This window comes from Callospermophilus lateralis, chromosome 4 (assembly GCF_048772815.1).
Source record: "Callospermophilus lateralis isolate mCalLat2 chromosome 4, mCalLat2.hap1, whole genome shotgun sequence".
NCBI classification, from domain to species: Eukaryota; Metazoa; Chordata; class Mammalia; order Rodentia; family Sciuridae; genus Callospermophilus; species Callospermophilus lateralis.
In genome coordinates, this window is record NC_135308.1 from 73,179,178 (window position 1) to 73,202,186 (window position 23,009).

General features: G+C 40.1%; 2 pseudogenes; one reads left to right on the forward strand and one right to left on the reverse strand.

Moving 5' to 3' along the window:
* LOC143398306 (antigen WC1.1-like) overlaps positions 1-23,009 on the reverse strand; it is a 125,423-nt pseudogene that overhangs the window by 55,478 nt on the left and 46,936 nt on the right.
* On the forward strand, positions 19,463-21,528 carry LOC143397705 (X-ray repair cross-complementing protein 6 pseudogene; annotated as a pseudogene).

Sequence of the window (23,009 nt, forward strand, 5' to 3'; positions counted from 1 at the left end):
ACTCTTAACTAGTCACAGAAATATTTTACATATTAAGGGATGAATGTGGCAGAAAGGGGGGATAATAACAGAAAAAAATAATAGTATTGGGAAATCAAGGTTAGGGTTATCTGGGAATTTTGTGCTATCTTTGAAGCTTATTCAGAATTCTCAATTATCAAGAAAAATAATAAAATAAATGAAAGAGAAAAAGGAAAACAAAGCCACCAAAAAGCAAATGTGAAAACTAGTTGTGGTGTTTAGATACTGGGTATCCCAGAAAAGCTTATGTGTGAGACAATGAAAGAAAGTTTAAAAGTGAAATGATTGTGTTATGAACATCTTAACTTAATCAGCACATTAATCCTTTGATAATATTGACTGGGTGGTGACAACAGTCATATATGTTGTGGCTGGATGAGATGGGTCCCTGTTGGCATGATCTGGAGATTTATATGTTGTATTTGTTGATCAGAGCTCTCCCTATTTCTGCTTCTTGGTGGCCATCTGCTAACCTCCTTTACCCTGCTTCACTCTTCCACCATGATATTCTACCTTACCTCTAACCACAAGGAATGGAGTAGGATATCTATGGACTGAGACCTCTGAAACCTTCAGCTTCAAAATAATTTTTTTTCTCCTAAAATTGTTCTTGTCAGGTCTTTCTGTCACAGCACAAAAAAGCAGACTAAAACATTGAATGTCCTAGGACATTTTACTAAAAGAAACTCATAAAATAACATCAAAAACATAAACACCAATAGTATACCTAGTGAAAGTTACGTTTAATTTCTGAGGGAAATTATAGATATACCTTGTAGCTCCATATTGATATTTAGGTTAAATCCAAACTCAATCTAAAGACCATCATTCTATTATTGAATTAAATATATCACATTGTTTGTAAAATTTATTTGAAATGCAGAAGACCAAGCATGACCAATGTACTGGGCAGAAAAAAACAACACAATTAGAGCAGTTACTTTAAAGAAATCTTTAAAAAAGTTAATCAGACATGCTATAAAATTAGGATAAGTCTAGAAAATGACAGAATGGAACAGAACAGAGCATAGAGCAAGAGTCAGAAATATCTGCACCCTGTGTATTTCAAAGGTGACAAAGCAGTGGGGAAAAGGCTTTTCAGTAATGATTCTGAATCAATTGGATATCCCAACAATGATGTGGAACTTTTTTTACACCACACACTTTATACAATACCAATTCTAGAATGATTGGGCAACTGTATGTAAAAGAAAGATAACTAAATGTGTATAAAATACTCTTGAAAAATATTTTTATGATCTTATGAGAGCAAAGTGCTTTTAAAATGACACTATAATACTATGAGAGCAGCAAATGTTGACATGCTGTACTTCATTAAGAACAAGAATTTGACTCCAGAAAGAAGATCATATATAAAGAGGGGGCATATTATAGGACAAGTATTAATAAAGATATACAAATATATCCATATTTCCACCAAACAATATTGACATGGTACTTTGTAGGATCATTATTTGTGTACTCAAAAAGTGAAAACAATTCAAATCTCCAAATCATTTGAATAGTTCAACATATGATCCTGTGGTTATTTGGCAGAAAACTCTACAGGAATAAAATTGAGACTCTGATAAAAATAGAAATATGGGTAAATTCTAAAAGTTATGTTGAGACAAAGTAGACACAAACAGAGAACATTGTGCATGATTTCATATAAAACTCAAAACTTGAAACACAAGATTCCTTGGCAGCAAAAGTTAGAGTGGTCTTCTTTGGAGGGGAGGAAGGCACAGTGACTGGAGAGATGTGAGAGTGACTTCTGGGAGCTGCTGATGCTCTCTGTTAGTCCAGGGTGAGGAATGTGACAGAGTTCTCATTCATTGTTATATAATGTTATCTATGAATTTCAATGAATTATAATTCTTACTTAAAACCAATCCTCTTAAATTTTTTGACAGGGCTGAAAGATGAATGATCATTAAGAATCATTGTTAACCACAAAATGTCTCATATTTGAAGTCAGCTCTCCACACTGTCTGCTTTTAGAGACACATCACTCTAGTAGCAGTCAGCCCTGCCCTCTCTTACCTGAGCAGACCACAGAGGCTGTGTTTCCATGGGCACAGGCAGGAACACCCAGGGCAGTCACAGGGCAATTCCACAAGAAGGACTCAGACCCTGAGCAGTGGAATCTGTCTCTCCAGATCTCATCTTCTCCTTCCACAAAGTATGCTCCCTTTGGGGTGGAGATGGCAACTCCACAGCCCAGCTGACGGCAAACTACATTGGCATTGGCCATATTCCAGTGGGAGGCACAGAGTGTTCTCCAGCCTCCAGAGGTCTTCATCTCCACTTGACCCTCACACTGAGAGCTGCCATTTTTCATGAGCCGAACATCTGTATATCCTGGTAGAAGACAGGGTTTAGCAATATCCCACATTTTTCTTACCCCCATAGAGTGTGTAGAGAGGTTAAAGTCCTGTTGTGGGTCTCACCTGAGCAAACAACTTGCACAGCCCCTCTGTGTGGGCAGCTACCTCCAGGACAAGGCACTCTGGGGCAGAACCAGAGGCCAGGCTCCTGCCCCTCACACTGGAACTCTTCATCCCAGACCTGTTCACTGTCGTCTCTGAGGGGCAGGTTCCCCAGGACAGATGCAGCCTTGCCACACCCCAGCTCTGCACAGATGACCTGGGCAGTGGGTAATGTGAAATTCCCATCAGATACTGGAATCCACTCTCCTCCAGAATTCACTTCCACTCGCCCAGAGCAAGGTTTGTGTCCTCCAACCAGATGCACAAATCCTATGGGACAAAAAACAAACAACAAGTACCAGTGAATAGGAGGAGGAAGCTTCAAATTCACATGTAATGCTCTAGAATTTTGTTTTTTTGTTTTTCAGGATTGTGGTATGGGGCTTGGATTCAACAGATGGTGCCTGAATGTGAATTCTTGGAGGAAGTGTGTGAAGACAAATTTTGGAGAACAAATTTGTAAGGTCAATTCTAAATTGTTGATTCAATAAATGAATATATACACTGCTCTAAACACATGTGTATGTGTCCAAAAATGAATATATGTAGTGTGTAATATACAGTTTTCTTTTATATGGACATATTATTCTTCATATTATAAATGTATCCATGTGTCTGTATGACTTTCTGTGACAGTTTACCTCCTTTTTAAATAAATTAAATCCATATGTATCCACTGAAAGTGAACTCAGTGTAGAAAAAGACTAAGATCAATTTTTCACTATTTTATCCTCTGAAATTATCAATTCACAGATAATAATTCCAACTAAGATAACATTAGTTAATGAATGAAAAAAAATCATTAGGTTTGGAAACTGACAGTTTATACTTATTTCTCATTTAGGCATGAGAAAAGAGCCCATTAAATAGTGTGAGGCTGAGATACAAAACAGGTTATTGTGACTAAAATAATCAGGGTTCTTTAAATCATTATTTACATTATAAAAGAAAGAAAGGCCATTTAGAAGTAGGAATAGAAGTTATCGAGAAATTTGAGCTTGAGCATTGTTATTTTTTTGTTTTCTTTTGTGTTTTATTAAGGGTTTATTTTGTTTCTAATAAACAGAGTTTGAAGACTCCATTATAGAGCTACTGAAGGTGGTCGAGAAGTGATTTCAAGTATGGGTCTAGACAATTTTGGGAGACATTTGGTTATAGATGTGAAATTGTAATGTAATAGTAAGTGTAGGTAGTAAAGAAGTTCAGCAACGAATCCTTTCTCAAGAAAATAGCATGTTCATTATATTTGTCCTCAAGTAAGCCATCAAATTAGAATGAAGATCAAAAGCATTATTCTAACTTAATAAAATTGTTATTTAAAATATTCCCTTATCTCTCTGAAGCTGATGTATTAAAATGAAGTGTGAATGAATAAAATGTAAATACATTGATAATTTTAATTTCTATCATTATAGAGGAGTAATATAGAGTACCTTACTTATAGAGTCAAAATGCAAATATACAAATTCCAAACTGATATCACTAATCTTTAGGAGGTTATGTTTAAAAGAGTATGAGACCTACAGGAGCATCATAAAATCAGCCATCAATACAGTTATCCAGTGACAGGAACAACAAAGATCAGCCTCCAGAACAGAAACTTGGCTGGCTGAAGGCTCTGCCTCTGGATGCACCAGGTCTCCTTCTCTGTGAACTCTGGTTTCCACTCAGTTCCACATTCATGTTAAAGGTCAACATCAGCACCACCAGAGAGGGCCACCAGGTTTGCATGACTGATTGTAGTTTAAGCTGAGATAGAAACAAAAACTTGCCTGAAGTGGCACTAACTCCTTTTTATTTTCCTTTTTAAAAAATAATATTTGGCCCATTGCTAGCATCCAACAGTTAGAATGTCTCAGTGGAGATAAAATAACATTATGTCCAAGTTTTATCTGAGATAATCCACTGGGGTATGAGTGTAATGTCCTCTGGTTGAAATGTTATGAGGGTATCTTTGTCTGAATTCTATTGGAATATCAAACTTTTGCAATAAACTTTTATAATTTCAATTATAATAATTTCAATTATTAAAAATCATAAGAATTTCATATAAAGAAATAGATCACCCAGTGTAGGTTTCACCTTTACTCTTCTACTCTTTTTTTCTCAGCCTCTGCTTTTTTATTGATTTTTTTATATATAATTTTTCGTATCTATATAGCCTGAGAGGGGGAAAGAGTAAAATTCATACAGTACATGTACTCAGACCATAACTGAGCCTCTGTCAATGTCCTGAACAGAAATTCTGAGGTGTTCAGAGGGCAGTATTGTTGCAAACTCAGCAATACATTTATTTGTCTCTTTAAAAAGAGCTATTTTACCAAGAACTACTGAATGTAGAATTAATACAATTAACCAAATTCCATGAAAACTCCAAAGGACAAACAGCAAAAAATAAAGTTACTTTGAAATCTTAAGGTTGACACCTACATCTTGAACACTAGAGAACAAATTTTGTTTTTTGTGTCATAAATCAGAAGAGACAGAGACACACTTGCACTTCAGTCCATAAGAGGGACACATCAAATCTCACAACAAACAATCAAGGAAAATGGTCCTGATCTGTGGCCTAAGAAACCTGTATAATTGGCACCAGAAAGAACTGGGGGTGCAGAGTTTGTCAAATAGAGTCTTTTGGTGGCTTCTCTTGTAGGGACAGACAGGTGGGCAGCTCCCAGGCAAGGTCTGGGTGTAGGTGCTTCCTGTATAAATAAATGAGTTGTTATGATATTTATCCTAAATCTATTCTCAGTCTCATTTTCCCTTCCTAAATCTCTCTATCTGAATTCTCTAGTATCCTACATACCTCAACTTTATGTTGGGGGTATCTTTGTCTTAGGCACTGAATTCTATTAGAATATCAAACCTTTGCAATAAACTTTTATATAATTTCCTTTATTAAAAATCAGAAGAATTTCTGATTTGTGATGTCTTCTCATCCATCACTCCAAAATCTTATGTTTAGGCCTTTTTCATGGTTAAGTTTCAAGCTCCACAGTGATAAATGCTGTTGGCAGTATTAAATGTGTTAAAAATTACTAAAAGTGATATATCACTGAAGATGCTCATGCGCTACATCCATATGTCCTGACAGAAAAGACAGAACTTGGGGAGAGTAAGTAAATTTTAGAAGTTAGAGATAAGCTGGCATCCAGGCCTGTCCACTATATCCTCATTTATGCCTCTCAGCAACAGCTCCTCTTGCTTTCATGCTCCCCCTTTCCTACTCCCTCCACACCCCTTCAATGTGCCCCTCCATAGAGGATATACCCTGTGCCTTTCTCTGGTGCCGCATCTCTACTCTTATTTCACAGAGGTGGTCTCCACTTTATCAACTGGGTTCATTTGCAAAAACACTTCAGTCAAGTCCCAGAAGGGTTGTAGAAACCTGGCCTTCAGGAAACTACTCTTTCTGTCCCTGTGCCAGCTCCTGCGAGATCCCCAATTCTCCACATCCCAGCTTTTACAAAACTAGAGTTCTTTCCCCTTGTGGAAATGGCCTCTTTCACTTCCCATCATTATCAGAACTTTTGGGCTCAAATTTATCCAGGTAAACTAAAGAGGCAGGATGGCCAGGTTGATTTCCAGCACATTTCATTAAGACTACACCTTTGTTTCTTCCAATAAGACCAACATTTCCTGCTCCACCTTTCCTGTAGCTGGGACTCATCTGCATCTAAGCAACTCTCCAGGGCTTGGATCATAAGCCTTGTTTCTGAATCCACCTGTCTCCTCGTCCATCACTCCAAAACCTTATTATACTCTTTATGACACATAACTTTGTCACCTGAATAGATGGGAATGTCTCCATTAAATGTGGTATTAGGCCAGGCAGAGGTGCACATAGATCCCAGTACCTTCCTTGAAGACAAAACTTGCCCTGTATTCTTGGGCTTCCCAGTCATCTCTGAAACCCAGGAAATTGAGGCAGCATGACTTCCCAGAGAGACAGAGAAGGGGACAAGGAGTGAGGTCAATGGATGCTCATAAATGGGGGAAAATGTGTGTGATTAGGAAAGGGTAAAATGGGGAAGAGTGGTTTTCAAAGGAGACATAATCTAAACTTTCCACCTTGACCTGAATATAGGAGAGAGGTATTTGAAGAGAGTACTGACAATCTGCTTCCATGGTTTCTAATCCAAACTACTAATGCCTTTAAGAACTTACCATGTTCCAGAAATGTTTTTAGGTATTGGGCATGAATATTTCAAGGAAATAATGAGAAAAACAAACAATTTCAAGCCATTTGAAGTTTATGAGTGTCCTGTTTGGGGGAGAAAAGAAGAAAAATGGCATCTGCAGAAGTCCACTGACTCACATGAATCATTCTCACTAGAGATTGTAGTCAGATCTATCCTTGTCTGATTCTTTGCTTCAGGACACATTGCTTCATTGGGCAAGTTTCAAGTTTCTTAAAAAGGTGTAATCCATGGGAACTTTTGTTCCCCCATTATGACCTCAATACCTCAACTTTGAGTTACACTTACAAATCATTCTTATTCGACACAGCAAGGGTGTCCAGAACTCACACAAATGTACATAGACTCCCCACCCTACAGGAGAGTCTTAAGTGCTGCTCAGATAATCCTTATATGGTGTTTGTTAATCCTCTGTTGCCATCCCCCAGACCCTGGAAGTGTCCTCTGTCTTCCTTAAAATGTTCCATTGTTCTCATTCTTATCAAATTTACCTCACAATGCACTTCCCTTGTATTACTGAATCCATCACATATAAACTACATAAACTTCTCTCATATCTTGTCACCCATAGCATTTTTCTCCGTTTTTCATTTAAACTTGTTTCAACTAATACCTAAAATATAAATAGTATACCAATTAGTGCAGTAAGTTGATTCTTGATACATATATATACTATGTTATCTTATTTTCTCAAACACTTTTAATTTTCATTTGTGAAAATTTCCAATACTCTCTCTTCTTGCTTTTTGAAATAGGTTTTCTTATTGCTATCTATAGTCACTCTACTGTGCAACGGTGCACAAGAACTTCTGGTCTATCTAAGTAAAACCTATAACTGATTGATCATTCCATATCTAACCCTTACACTTTCCAGCCTATGGAAATTGCAATTCCAGTCTAAACTACTAAATTTTTATGAGGTCAACTCTTTCAGGTTTCACATATAGTGAGATTAGAAGATCCTTGTCCTTCTTTGCCTGACTTATTTCACTTAACCTAATGATTTTCAGGTCTATGCATGCTGCAGCAAATGAAAGGATTTTATTTATTTTTTGGGGGGGGGGGGCAAGGAGTATTTCTTATGTAAATGTACTTCATTGTATTCATATATAAGTTGATGGACATTTAGATTATTTCCCTTTCTACTACTGTCAGTAGTACTGCCATAAACATGAGAGTACAGAGGTCTCTTCAACATCCTGATTTCATTTCCTTTGGATATATACTCAGCAGTGATTACTATATTATATGGTAATTGTGGGGGGAAGGTGGTTGTCTGATAATAGCTTTGTATTTCCTTTGTTTATAAAGAACAGCTTTGAAATGTTCTGTATTTTTTATTTGCAAATTTTTTCTTCAGTTCTATGAAAATCTCATGGCATTCACTTCTGGCCTACATGTTTCCTGTTGGAAAACTGATTGTCAGGTGAATTAGGACACCCGATGTGTTCTTTGTGTCTTTATTCTTGAATCCTTGAGACTCTTTATCTTTCATCTTTGAAAGCTGTATTATAATATGTAATGACAAGAGCTCAAGGGTCCAGGTCAAATTTGGGTGCCCAACTAAACTTTCAATCCCAAGCAGAGACTTAACTCTCTCCAAAGTGTGCTCCCTGGGGCTTTGGGAAGGAGTGAGGAGGGTGGTCCTATGGCCACCAATGCTGCAAAGATATGTCACACTCTGAGGCCTCAGCCTGCCAAGGTAACACAGCCCTGTGAAGGGACCAAGGCCCTCAATGCTATGAGCTGCCTGTTGCTAAGGTGGACTCATGGCCCAAGACTCCTGCAACCAGCCACAGGCTCTTATTGAGTATGTCCCACAGCACACAGGTCATGCTCTCTCTATGAGCTCTGTCCTACATTTGAGACCTCTAATTCCTACTGAGTATTGAATATCATCATAGTGTGCATAGCATTGTGCTCAAAGACAAAATTCTACATCTGTTCTTATGTCCTGCTCCTTAGATAATAGAGTATTGATTTCCTTCTGCCAAGACATGTTGGAAGAGTGAGGGTGGAGACAGTCTCTTTGATGCCCAACTAAACACAGTTCCAGAGTCTCAGTCTGAGCTGTGGGCTCTCTGAGAGAAAGAATCATGTCAATGGTTATACTGTCATAGGATCAAGGATTATTGGAATCTACTGGGCACCTGCCTAGTTCTGAGTTTCAAGTCTAAGGCCTTGACTTAGACCTTTCCTTTCCCCAAGAAAAATGCATATTTCTTCATGTTGGGCTGCGTGGATTAAGGGAAAGGATAACTCTTATTTTACTCTTTCTTTTGAAGTGTCTTTTCTTTTTATTATCATAAAAGCTGGCAATCACCTGCTTTCTTTTCTTTTCATACACTTGGTTTATTTTCTCTCATCAAATTGTTTGGTGTGTGCAAAACTGCTTACACGGTGTTTTGTGAGAGATCACAGACCTCTGGTCCTTCCAGCCAATGACATAAAAATTCTGATGTCTAAATCTGGAAAGAAAAATTGCAACTTTGCAATAATCCATAAATTCTCTTATAATGTCTTTGATCCCTGTGCCCACATACCCACTAACCCAGTACAAAAATATTTCTGACTATACTTCTACAAACAATCAATTCAACTGAGAAAAGTAGGGCCTCATTCTTGGCTGTCCTTTGAAAAGTGCTGCAAACAGAGTGTGTGTGCTAATTTATTTGTAATCCTAAGGAAAAAAAATTTAAATTAGAGAAACAAAAGTATGAACATTGACTTTAAGTTAAAATGGTCTACAAAACAAATATCTTGTGAAGTAAGAAAGTTGAGAAGCAAAAGGACAGTATCAGATATTTACAGGACAGGAATAAATGAAGTCTGTCATCCACTGTTACCCCTGAATCCTCAGATTCAGGAAAAGATCTCTTAGTCCTCTCTGGACAATTCACCTCCTATTCACCCAGGGATAAGACACTACTTTCTGGAACTTTCCATTCTCTTAGATAGTGAAGAATACACTGACCATACCTGAGCAGATGACTCCTGCATCCCAGTAGTGCCCACAGTTGTTCTTTCCCAAGCCCAGGGCAGGGCAATTCCACAAGTAGTCCTCCTCTCCTGTGCACGCCAGCTCTGTCAGCCAGATGGGTCCAGATCCCTCTCCAAAGTATGCATAGAACAAGGCATTGAAGGCCACTCCACAGCCCAGCTGTCTGCACACCACGTGGGCATCATTCAGGTCCCAGCTTTCATCACAGACAGTGCCCCAGGAATGCTGGTGAATGATCTCCACTCTGCCTGAACAGCGACTGCCACCATCCACCAGGCGGAGTTGTGGGCTCTCTGAGAGAAAGAATCATGTCAATGGTTATATTTAAAAGGAGCATGGGAAAGGTTCTCTTGTCGTGTGGTACTGCCTTCCCAACCAAGCAGTTGGCAGCATGTACTTTCAGAATGCAGAACTTACTGAGTAAGACATGGAATCATTCATTATAGTAGGCAGCAGGTAAGTCTGAGTTTCTAACATAACCTGAGAAAATTAATTGTGAAAAAATAAGAAATGAAATCAAACACAACATAATCAAGTGAGTAGTCTTAGGTAGAAGTTATTATGCAGATCTGGTCAGAGTAAAACTTGCTGTTGGTAGAGTTCTGCATATGATGTGACAAAACTATTTGAGAAATGCCAAGATTCCTATTTTTAGTAGCTGAAAGTGTCTTTTTCTGATTGATACTTAATTTGATTAGCAGAAAGTGTCTTTTCTGAATGAATGGGCCAGTATCCGAATTGGTTTCTTGTAAAGCACATACAGGTGACTATCCATGGCCTGAGATTTGGAAGGATGAGAGCACATGGGGTAGGAAATGGGGATGAGATCGTCAGAAGTCTCAGGTGACAGCCATGAATCCAGGGGAAAAATGAAATTATTCAGGAATTAAGACTGAAAAGTGAATGGATCATAAGACAAAACATAACTAATGTAATATATTTCACTATTGATTCTAGGCTTCATATTTCAAATATAGATATTAAATTTTAAATTTATGTTCACTTTAGGTAGATTGGGCAACCTCCCTGAATAGATGATATCAGATATTGGCATTGTCCAAATGCCACTAGGAATCATAGAATGTTACTTATTCCCCCAATATATCTAATCTGTGCTTGGATTTCCTGCCAAGAGTTCTTGAGGAGAAGGCAAATAGCAGAATAGAAGTACACTTTTTCATGACTCTGTGAGTGACAAGAGCCAGAGAACACAGAAGAAACTGTATTTTGAGAAGAGAAAGAGGAAGAAAACTGGGAACCAATGAAGAAATGATGAGAAATGTTGACAAAATGGAGAAGCATTAAGGCAGCCCAGAGAAAAATACAAATCAATTTTCAACTTCAACTACAGCTGTTTTACCTGTGGGAGAAAAACGTTGTTCTTACAAGTTTTAGATCAAATTTGGGTTGTTTTTCTGAGATGGACGCCTTCCATATAACAAGCCAGATTTGAAGAAGGAATTTATCACATTGCTCAGCAAGCTCTCAGAGTGCTATAACAAGGGGCCATCTTGAGAAGGGTAGTATTGTGAGGGCAAAACTGTGCTGGAATTATAAAACGGATTCATTATAATACACGGGTCCTTTGGTCATCCCTCACAGAAACTGGATGGAAGATGTGAGCACTTACTTACAGTCTCAGATAGGAAGACTGACTTCCACAAACACACTGAGATGGCAGCAGAGAAAGGACTAGAAGCCTCATTGATACGTGGTCCTTCTCTATGTGAAAGGAAGTCATTCCAGTCTCATGTGGCTGCACAGAGAGGCCTGGATTGAAAGCTCAGAGATCAAATCTGATGATTCACCCCATTCCTGTGCCCCATCTCCTGGGTGGAGCTCAGTAGTTTGATTGCTTGCACCACTTTTCACAGGAATTCCAGAGATTCACCATGGCTAGGACACTTGGCTAGACCCCAAGGGCAAGAGGTCCCTGGAACAAGTGTGGGCCCACCAGTTGGGTCCACAAATCACTGGCACTTGATTGCTGAGCCACATCCCCAGTCTTATTTTGTATTTTATAGAGAGACAGGATCTCATTGAGTTGCTTAGTGCCTCATCTGGCTGTTGCTGTGGCTGGCTTTGAACTAGCAATTCTCCTGCCTCAGCCTCCTGAGCTGCTATTATTACAGGTGTTCTCCACCACACCTGCTCCTAGCTCATTTTGATGGATTTCAAAGGATCTACAGTTGGCTTCTTTTTTAGCCTAGGGACACCTGCTGGATTCAAATGTTAAATGACCAGGAAAGAGGTGTCTAAATGACCAGGGAAGAGGTGTCTGTATGCAAGTATTTTGTCTGGAAGGATTTTTGACATATTTTTTTTATTTTTTAATATCTACACTATTATATTTACCTTTTAGTATATATTTAATGCATTTTAAAATTCTTTAAATGAAAATTTCTTTCTCATCTTTTTTATATAAAATGATTTTCTTGTTATTTTTTATTCCTCTTCTTCTCTATGAGTTTCTTCCTTTTTGAATTATTTTTCCTTTTATTAATTTACTTTCTTGTTCATTCTATATTTATTCTTTAGTTGTTATTGATTTTAATTGATTATTACTATATTTTATAGTACTTTTATAGCTGATTTATGTGTCTGTGGTAGCTACTGCTGTTATTCATTTTCTTCTTTCTCAATTATGATCATGATTAAGCTAAGAACCTTGAACAGTTTTGGGTGTGTTGTGCCACAGTACTATACTTCTAGCCACAAGAATGAGGTTGTACCTGTTAGAGTCTGTAAACAAGGCAGGATGGTGCCTGGCATTTTGCCAGAGGGAGTGCTTTGTGAAGTAATGCCAGGGAGCCATTAAGTGTGGAGATTCCTTATTAGCTGACTGCTGTATCTAGTTTATGTTAATTAAGATAAGCTATGTGGAATGTATAAATACCTCTGTTGTCCTACAATAAATGGCTCCCACTTCTGCTGTATTAATGTACACAAGTTGTTTGTCACCCCCCCCCCCAGTTATTTTACTGCAGCCGGACTGCTGCAGATGGTGGCCCATATGGGGAGCCCTGGGACACTCGGGGGTAAGTTGACACAAAAAAAAAAAAAAAGCTGCCCATCTGTAGATAGGACAGGAGCAAATCTGCTCGTCCCTAGGCAGATAGGGCAAGAGGAAAAAATGGCCATTTTGAGAAAATGGAGAAGATTGATACAGTATGTTTGTGCCTTGTTTTGTCTCAGTGTATTGTATTGTCTTTGTGACGAAAATATGGAAGGGGTGAGAAGTAAATTACCAAGGGAAGAAGGCATCCCAATGGAACCAAGAGCAGTTAGGGCATGTGTTGATGAAAGCCCAGGAACTCTAGTCAGAAAGAAGAAAGTTCAGAGGAGGAAGGATTATCAGAAAAAAAGTTGAAGCAAAAGACTATTACTGAATACTTTTCATTACCAGGCTATTACTGAATACTTTTCCTTACGGGAGGGTGCATGAATGGGAGCAGCAGCCTCCACGTGCGCAAGCCGGTCATAGCACAGCAAGGACTTTCCAAGTGCTGGCAGCGGGCTTTTCAACCCCCCACCTGGGGAGGGGGACGCCACTGCAAGAGCCCAAATCTAAACCTGAGGCATGGTCTCACAGGCTCTTGCTCCCTGTGCCTGGTGGCAGTTTGAGTCCAGGACACTCCTGGACTCTCCCCAGGGCCATCTGGGGCTGCCTGGGATGCTGCAAGCTGAAGATGGCCCACGTCCCTGAAGTCTGATGGTTTCCAATGCCAGTAACTACAATGGTTCTCCCACACCTGGAAGCTAGTTCCTGCCTTCATCCCAGTGCCAGTGAGGACTAGGATGGAAGAATTTCCAGTGTTGCTGAAAACTGGATGAGACTTCGGCTGAGAACCAAACCAGACTTTGGATCAAGCTAGCTGCCTGCAGAACTTACCTGGACTGTGATTTACCTGGACTGTGAGTTAATCTATTGAGACACTGCGTTACCTGGACTGAGACAACAAACTGTAATCTACAAAAAATTGTAACTCGGTATCTTTGCTAATGGTGTCATTCCTGGTATAATTTTTCCAAGGGCTTCTTGCATGGAGCCATCAATTGGCTTGGTATTGTGGCATTTTGTATCCTCCCCTTCTGCTTGTAGCAGATTATTTATGGTGTTTGTGTAAAAACCACTATGGTCTTTACTTAAATTAAACAAAAGGGGGAAATGTTAGAGTCTGTAAATAAGTCAGGATGGCGCCTGGCATTTTGCCAGAGGGAGTGGTTTGTGAAGTAGCGCCAGGGAGCCATTAAGTGTGGAGATTCCTTATTGGTTGACTGCTGTATCTAGTTTATGTTAATTAAGATAAGCTGTGTGGAATGTATAAATACCTCTATTGTCCTACAATAAACAGCTCCCACTCATGCTGTATCAATGTACACAAGTTGTTCATCACCCCCTGGTTATTTTGCTGCAGTCAGACTGCAGCAGTACCTTAATAGTATCATAACCTAGCCCTGCTCAAGCCTTGGTGGGTGTTATGGTTTGAATGTGAGGTGCCCCCCAAAGCTCCTGATAAGACAATTCAAAAGTTTTAGAGGAGAAATGATTGGGTTATAAGAGTTAAGACTCTCATAAATCTTAATCCAATTGGTGAATTGATCTTCTGATGGGATTAAGTCAGAGATAATACTATTCTTATCTTTGAATTACAGAAGAGACTAGAGAGTTGGGTGTAAGGAAGGGGGATGATTATAATGGGATATTATTTCATTTAATCAGGGTAAGAAGAACATGTACAATCATGAGGAGAGTGGAAAACTGAAAAACTGATAAGGAAAAATATTTAGAATCTGCATGAGGATAAAATATCTGGAAAAGTTGCATCAGGAATATGTGTCATAAGCAGAAGAAGCAACAGTCAGAGAAGTGAATAATGCCATCAAGATCCCAAGCTGGACAGTTAGTGATGGTCAAAAGGGTGACTATAGATGGAGATGGATGTGAGGGAGCATTTCAAAGGGAGAAATTCAGGACTGGAGATGCCAAGATGTTATCTCAGTTGTGTTCAAGGATGGTGGCAGCACCAGGAACAGGAGACAGAGGAGCCTGGTGAGCCTGGGACTGCAGCCTTCCTGGATGAGGGGGAGTGACCAGGCTGGACAGTGACACCAACAGAAGTGGTGGCCAGTGTCACCTCATGGGGCAAATTTAATGTTTCTGGACGTGGATCAAAAGGAAAGAAATTGTTAAAAATGAAAATATGATGCAAAAATATTCTCTGATTTGGCCAGAAAAAGACTGCATGTTTAAAAGTAAATGCAGAGCCTCCTACTAACAAGGAAATCATTGTTTCTAGAGGATACCAGGTTTTTATCAGAGCATGAGTCTGAATTACACATTACACATTACAGTTCTTTTTAAAAAATATTTACTTTTTGGCTGTAGTTGGGCATAATACCTTTATTTTATTTACTTATTTTTATGTGGTGCTGAAGATTGAACCCAGGGCCTTGTGTGTGCTAGGCAAGTGCTCTACTGCTGAGCCACAACCCCAGCTCTTCTTTATCATTCATAAGAAGTTAGAAAATATTGGGCTCCAATTTCATTCAGGCCCCATTAATGTTTCCTGAGAGAGAGATGAAGTGGGCACCTTAGTTTGCAGTAGTATATGGCTCAGAGGAACAGTATCAACCAAGACCACTGGCACTGTAAGGAGATCAATTCAAGAGGAAAATGAGGAGAGACCAGGCCCCTCATGTCATAGCACTTCCTCGTGATGTACCAGAGAAGAAGACTAAGAAAGAGCTTTTCAACAAGATTGTTATTGGCTCATGCGTGGGAGACGTGTTGAGCTCTTCTTACCCATCCAGGTAATCAGGCATTGCTCTTCCCCATCCTCCTCCTGCTCTGCTCAGGATGAGACTGCATCAGTAACTGAAGGTCACCATGTTCTTTTTACCTCAGTAATTACACTGAAAAAATGCTCTACTTTCTTCCTGCATTGCACCTCTCCTCCTCCTTTCTTTCTCAAACTAAATATGGTTTATCTCTTCCTCGATGCACATATTTGTACAGCACCTTCCATGGCTTCGTGACACTAAACTTCATGCATGGTGTGTGTCATCAGGCTGGAGTGAAAACTCCATGAGAGCAGGGATGGTAATTTCTTCATATGTCTGTTTTCCTGCCTGAATTAAGTCTCTACCTACAAATCACCCAATTACTTATCATCACAAACTAATCTGAGAGGTTGTCTGACTGCTTTAGTTGATTCCAGAATAAACAGCCCATTGTATTGAATTCCCCAAGTTGCCACTCACTTAATTGAAAGTGTGAGAAAGATGAAGTGCTTACTCCAAACCTCATTTTCCTCATCTGAAATAAATTATCACCATAATGCCTACCAAGCCTTTAATGTGATGATTAAGTTTCATTATGTGTGGTGATAGTGGGGAAGGAAGTGATAACTCATAGCAAACAATGTATATTACTGAGGTTCAATCATTCACCATCTCACTAAGGAAATACAGAGTAATTAATACAACGTAAGACTGCATTAGCTAATTGCTAAGAATGTTCATCAGAGTGTAACTTTATGCTCCCATATGCTAAGTTTGCTACCTGGTACTTTTCACATAAATCGCTATCTTTGCTGGTTTTCTCACGTCTGCCTTGAAACAGGATTGCAACAGGTGGGTCAAGTAATCTCTAACCAGGATTCATGTTGTAGACTTATTTCAACTCATCCATTATTTTTAAATATATGAAACTTACCTGACAACAACCTACAGGTATAGGGCAGACCCATAGAAGTAGACAGTAGGTCACCTGTACATGTGATATGAGCTTCCTCCTTTGGTGAGCAAGATTGATGTTTCCAGGGGTCAGAAGGACACTGCCAGAGAGATGTGTCAGTTTTCCGACAGTGAATTCCATCCACCCAGCGGGGTCTAGAACCTTCCCTCGAAGGTACCAAGAAATCCAGAGTCCCAGTATCCCCACAGCCAAGCTGTCTGCAGATCACAGACAAGGTCACAGGTTCCATGGGGCTGTGGCAGACACTGCCCCAGGTGTTGTTGTAGAAAATTTCCAGCCACCCAGTACACTCCTGGTCCTCGCTCACCAGTCTGAGGGCCAGGAAGTCTAAAAGCAAGAGGAGGAAAACAGAGGTCAGGGAGTATTCAACTCTAACTGCTGTTTTTTTTTTTTTCTTTATTCCTAAGTAGTGAGTGTTCACTGCTGACTCTGCTGAAGAAATGTTCACTAGGTGGAAGACTGCAAGTTTTGTCCCTTTAACTTGTTTTGCTAACTTGTACCTCTCTTTCAGTTTCTACAACAATGTAATATAAGCAAATGAACAGGAGGAACAGTGACGTGGGGGCTCTGTGGAAAAGAAACTTTATTTACTACCTGACAAGCCATCTGACAGATCCTAGAAAAGGAGGCTGAACAGAGCGGACAGACTGTCCACTGCCTGGACAGGCTGGACAGACTGTCCACTGCCTGATCTTGGGAGTGTGTGGATATTTTACCTCATTGCCAAAGTGCTTTTAAGACACAATTAAGAAAAGATCTTTTTGTGGATTATTCTGGATCAGCGTGGATTAGTAGCTGAGTGCAATCTAATCATATCCCAGAAGTCTATCATCAAAATCAGATGATTCTTTCGCCCCTCATCATAGGGAGATGTGAATATGAAAAGATGATCAGAGTATTGCCCTATTGTCATTTTGAAGAAAAAAGAAGGCATGAGACAAGGAATTCAGTCAAATGCTAGAAGCTTCAAAAGGAAGGAAATGAGTCTTCCCAAAGCTTCAGCTGTTACAACCTGCTCACATGTTGTTTATAGCCCATATAGACCTTGTTAAAAATTCTAATCTACACACCATAGGATGACATGTATGTGTTGATTTGAGTCGTTCAGTCTATGGTAACTTGTTACAGCACAAATAGAAATCTAATTCAGTGGGTCAGGATGTTGCACCCACAGGTCACAGAAGAGTGATGACTGCTTTTAATGGACATTGTAGAGAATGACTGTGTCAGGGGACAGTGCTGGGAAGGAAGGAGCAGAAGCTCAGCTGCTGCAGCAGAAAACAGAAACACCTCATGTTCTCTTTTGGAAGGACAAGAATTGTCCTTCCCCTCTGCCCTGTCCCAACCCCTGTACAATACTCAGACACCATCCTGCACACCCTCCCAGACCTCCCAGCCTGTGCACATACCTGAGCAGATGACCCCAGCATCCTTCTTGTGACTGCAGTTGTGTTGTCCCCAGCCCTGGGAAGGGCACTGCCACACATGGTCCTCCTCTCCTGTGCAGTTCACCTCATCCAGCCAGATAGGCCCTGATCCCTCTCCAAAGTGAGCAGAGACAGTGGCCTCCAGGGCCACTCCACAGCCCAACTGTCTGCACACCACGTGGGCATCACTCAGGTCCCAGCTGTCATCACAGATGGAGCCCCAGGAGCCCTGCTGTAGGATCTCCACTCTCCCTGCGCAGTGACTGCCCCCATCCACCAGGCGGAGCTGTCTGCTGTCTGAGGAGAGATAGGGTCATGTCAGTGGGCATTTACACAGGGAATGGGAAGGCTCTGGTGCTGGGGTCCTTGCTTACCTAAGCAGTTGGCAGTGTGGCTCTCTGAGGCTGCAGAGCCTGCTGGGTCAGACCAGGAGTCATTGCACTGGGGCAGCAGCTGGGTCTGGTTTTCTACAGATGGGATTAGAGAGCAGGAAACTGAATTAAACTTGACAATAATCCAGTGATGGCATCTGAAAGCTGTAGCCCACAATCAGTAACTTCCTATCTTCTATTCAAGGATTCTGCTTCTGCTTCTAACACACACTTTTCTCTTAGTTAAATGAAGTGTAAATCTTCTACAGTCCCAGGAATGACATTAGCAACGTGTGAATACAGCCGCTCTGTTGGAAAGTATTGCAGAGTTCCCAGGGAAGCAAGACTTAGGAGTCAAATTCAGAGAAAAGTAAAAATTAGAATCAGTGATTTTTCCCTGGAGGCATTTGACCATTCAATGGTAGTAGGGGGACTCTGAAAATCTCAACATGTTTGCCAGTTTTTTCCTGGAGTACACAAGTAAAATTTAGGTTGGACCAAAGAGGAAGAATCATATTAAACAACTGGAAACTTGTATCATATTTTGTAAAAGAATTTTTGTCATAGATATGGTGCCCAATATCTCAACACTTCAATTCTTTTTGAATAAGATTATCTACCCAAAATAAAGTGAACTGAAGAAGTTAAATAAAATCTTTTCTGAAGTTTTTGTAGGATAGATGCTTTTTCAAATACAATGTTTGTCAAAAGAAAGGAAAAACAAACAACTGCACATATTAAAGAGTTTATGAATAAAATAAAATGAACAAAGTAGAAAAAAAGAAAACATATTCAGAGAGCAGTATTGGTGAATTACCTTTTAGGTAATTCAAATAGTCATGAATAAATAAATGACAATATGGGCATATTGTTAGAGAAATGAAAACAAAAATCAAATAAATGATTGAGAATCAATAAAATTTAAAAGAACCAATAAAAAGTAGCTAAAAATAAGAAACCAGAGGATGAGTCTAAAAACACTGTAGGTTAACACAAAATGGTAAATAAGTGGAAAAATACAGAGTGAAGAACAGAAAGACAAACACATAAGGAATATAATAGGATACTAAGAGCAATGGTGAGAGAACCTATCATCCTAAATACTCTACAAGTTTTAGGTATTAAAGCCATAGTTGATCACACAAAAATACAAATTAGAAAATAAACAGCGTACGTGCTGCCCGCCTTCTGTAAAAGTTTCTCTCTTCTTTGCTGCAAAGAAACAATTATGTCAGGGTGGGAGTCTTATTACAAAACCGAGGGCGATGAAGAGGAGGAAGAACAAGAGGAAAGCCCGGAAGCAGGTGGAGAACATAAATATTCAGGAAGAGATAGTTTGATTTTTTTGGTTGATGCCTCCAGGGCCATGTTTGAATCTCAGGGTGAAGATGAATTGACTCCTTTTGATATGAGTATCCAGTGTGTCCAGAGTGTATATGCCAATAAAATCATAAGCAGTGATCGAGATCTCTTGGCAGTGGTCTTCTATGGTACCAAGAAAGACAAAAATTCAGTGAATTTCAAAAATATTTACGTCTTACAAGAGTTGGATAATCCAGGTGCAAAACGAATGCTGGAGCTTGACCAGTTTAAGGGGCAGCAGGGAAAAAAAACATTTTCAAGATCTAATTGGCCATGGATCTGACTACTCATTGAGTGAAGTGCTGTGGGTCTGTGCCAACCTCTTTAGCAATGTCCAGTTCAAGATGAGTCATAAGAGGATCATGCTGTTCACCAATGAAGACAACCCCCATGGCAATGACAGTGCCAAAGCCAGCCGGGCCAGGACCAAAGCTGGTGATCTCCGTGACACAGGAATCTTCCTTGACTTGATGCACCTGAAGAAACGTGGGGGCTTTGATATATCCTTGTTCTACAGAGATATCATCAGCATAGCAGAGGATGAGGATCTCGGGGTTCACTTTGAGGAATCAAGCAAGTTGGAAGACCTATTGAGGAAGGTTCATGCCAAGGAGACCAGGAAGTGAGTGCTGTCCAGGTTAAAGTTTAAGCTCAACAAGGATATAGCACTCACTGTAGGCATTTATAACTTGGTCCAGAAGGCTAACAAGCCTTTTCCAATAAGGCTCTATCAGGAAACAAATGAACCAGTGAAAACCAAGACCCGGACATTTAATGTAAATACAGGCAGTTTGCTCCTGCCTAGTGATACCAAGAGATCTCAGACCTATGGGAGTCGTCATATTGTACTAGAGAAAGAGGAAACGGAAGAGCTGAAGCGGTTTGATGAGCCAGGTTTGATTCTCCTTGGCTTTAAGCCCTTGCTAATGCTGAAGAAGCACCATTACCTGCGGCCCTCCCTGTTCGTTTACCCTGAGGAGTCCCTGGTAAACGGAAGCTCAACCCTGTTTAGTGCTCTGCTTACCAAGTGTCTGGAGAAGGCGGTCTTAGCAGTGTGCAGATACACACCCCGCAAGAACACCCCCCCTTATTTTGTGGCTTTGGTGCCACAGGAAGAAGAGCTAGATGACCAGAAAATTCAGGTGACTCCTCCAGGCTTTCAGCTTGTCTTCCTACCTTATGCTGATGATAAACGGAAAGTGCCTTTTACTGAAAAAGTCATGGCCAACCCTGAACAGATAGACAAGATGAAAGCCATTGTTCAGAAGCTGCGCTTCAAATACAGAAGTGACAGCTTTGAGAACCCAGTGCTGCAGCAGCACTTCAGGAATCTGGAGGCCTTAGCTTTGGATTTGATGGAGCCTGAACAGGCAGTAGATATGACATTGGCCAAGGTTGAAGCAATGAATAAAAGACTGGGCTCCCTGGTAGATGAGTTTAAGGAACTCGTCTACCCACCAGATTACAATCCTGAGGATAAAGTTAGCAAGCGAAAACAAGATGATGGAGTTTCTGGAGGTAAAAAGCCCAAAATGGAGGTATCTGAAGAGGAGCTGAAGGCCCACATTGCCAAGGGCACGCTGGGAAAGCTCACGGTGCCCATGCTGAAGGAGGCCTGCAGGGTGCATGGGCTGAAGGGTGGGCTGAAGAAGCAGGAGCTGCTGGCTGCTCTCACTGAGCACTTCCAAGACTGATGCTGACCACACACCCTCCCTGTGGCGAAGTTGCCTGCTTTTGTTCTCACCAAGTTAAAGGTGTTTTTCCTGAGCTGGGAAGAGTTGCCTTGCAGAAGCTGAGGACTTTACATTTGAAACTTGTTGACACAGAGACCGCATGGCTCTCTCACTTGGCTTATGCCTTACTCTATGTGAATAAAGAACCTTGACTTTGAAAAAAAAAAAAAAAGAAAAGAAACAAAGTGAGATATTTAATACAATTTTAGTTTTTGAAAATACCCACAAAATCTGTGTCAAAGTCCATTGACCTGTACAGTCCATTCCTCCTGCCCTCCAATTTGGGCTGACAGTGGTGAGTTGTCTATAACAACAGAAATTGGTGAAGGCAGCACAGCTTGACTTGAGAACCTTGCTACGAAAGTCCTGCCTCTTCCTCTTGACTTATTAGGATCTTTGCCTAATGGGAAATCTACTCTGTAGAAACTATCAAGTGGGAGAGAGCATTTGCAGTTGTTCTGTCAGCAGCCCCAGTTGAACTTCAAGCTACCAGCCATGTGAATGAACTGTCCTGGATTCCCAGCTTGGTCAAGTCTACAATGACCTGAGCTGCAGATGAGATCCAAGTGCAGCCTCATGAGAGACATGAGGCAACTGCCAAGAATCCTTGCTAAACTTATGAATCTTGAAACTATGGACAAAATAAAAAATTTTTATTTGTGTTCCTATTTTTTGGGGGGATGGGGGGGGGAATAATGCATTAAAAAGCAATAGCAACCAGGACAATTACATTTACTGTGAAACAGCAATCATATGTTTCCATGTTTATTGTGGCACTATTCACAATAGCTACCATATGGAATCAGGTGCATAATGAAAGAGAAATTCATAAAGAAAATGTGATATAAATACAGCCATAAAAAAATGAAGTTCTACTTTTTGCATCAAATGGATGAAATTGTAGGACATCATGTTAAGTTCATTACCCAGACACAGAAAGACAAGTACCACATGTTCTTCGTCATACACAGAAGACAAGAGAGTTAATTTATGGAATTTGGCAATGACATTGTGGTTATCTAAAAAAATCTTGAAAATATTGGAAGGTTAAAGGAACATATCAACTTATCCACCTAATGTTGATAGTCACTCAGAAATATTTTATATATCCAGGGATAAATATGGCAGAAGGAGGCTAGAATATAGAAAAATAATAGCATTGAGGAATCTCGGTCAGGGTTACCTGGGAATTTTATCTTATCCTTGAAGCTTATTCAGAATTCTCAAATTATCAAAAAAGTAAAAATAATGATAGAGAAAAAGGGAAAACAAAACCACAAATATCAAAATGTGAAAACTAATTGTTATGATTTAGATACTGGGTGTCCCCAAAAGCTCATGCATGAGACAATGTAAGAAAGTTTAAAAGTGAGATGTATGTTATGAGAGCCTTAACCCAATCAGCACATTAATCCTCTGATAGTTTTAACTGGGAGGTAATTGTAGGCAGGTAGGGTGTGGCTTGATGATGTAGGTACCTGGGTGTGTATCTTTGGGTTTATATGTTGTCCTTGTTGAGCAGAGTTCTCCCTATTTCTGCTTTTTGGTGGCCATCTGCTGACTTGCTTTCTCCCGCTACACTCTTCCACCATGATATCCTGCCTTATCTTGAGGCCAAAGGAATACGGTAGGCTATCTAAGGA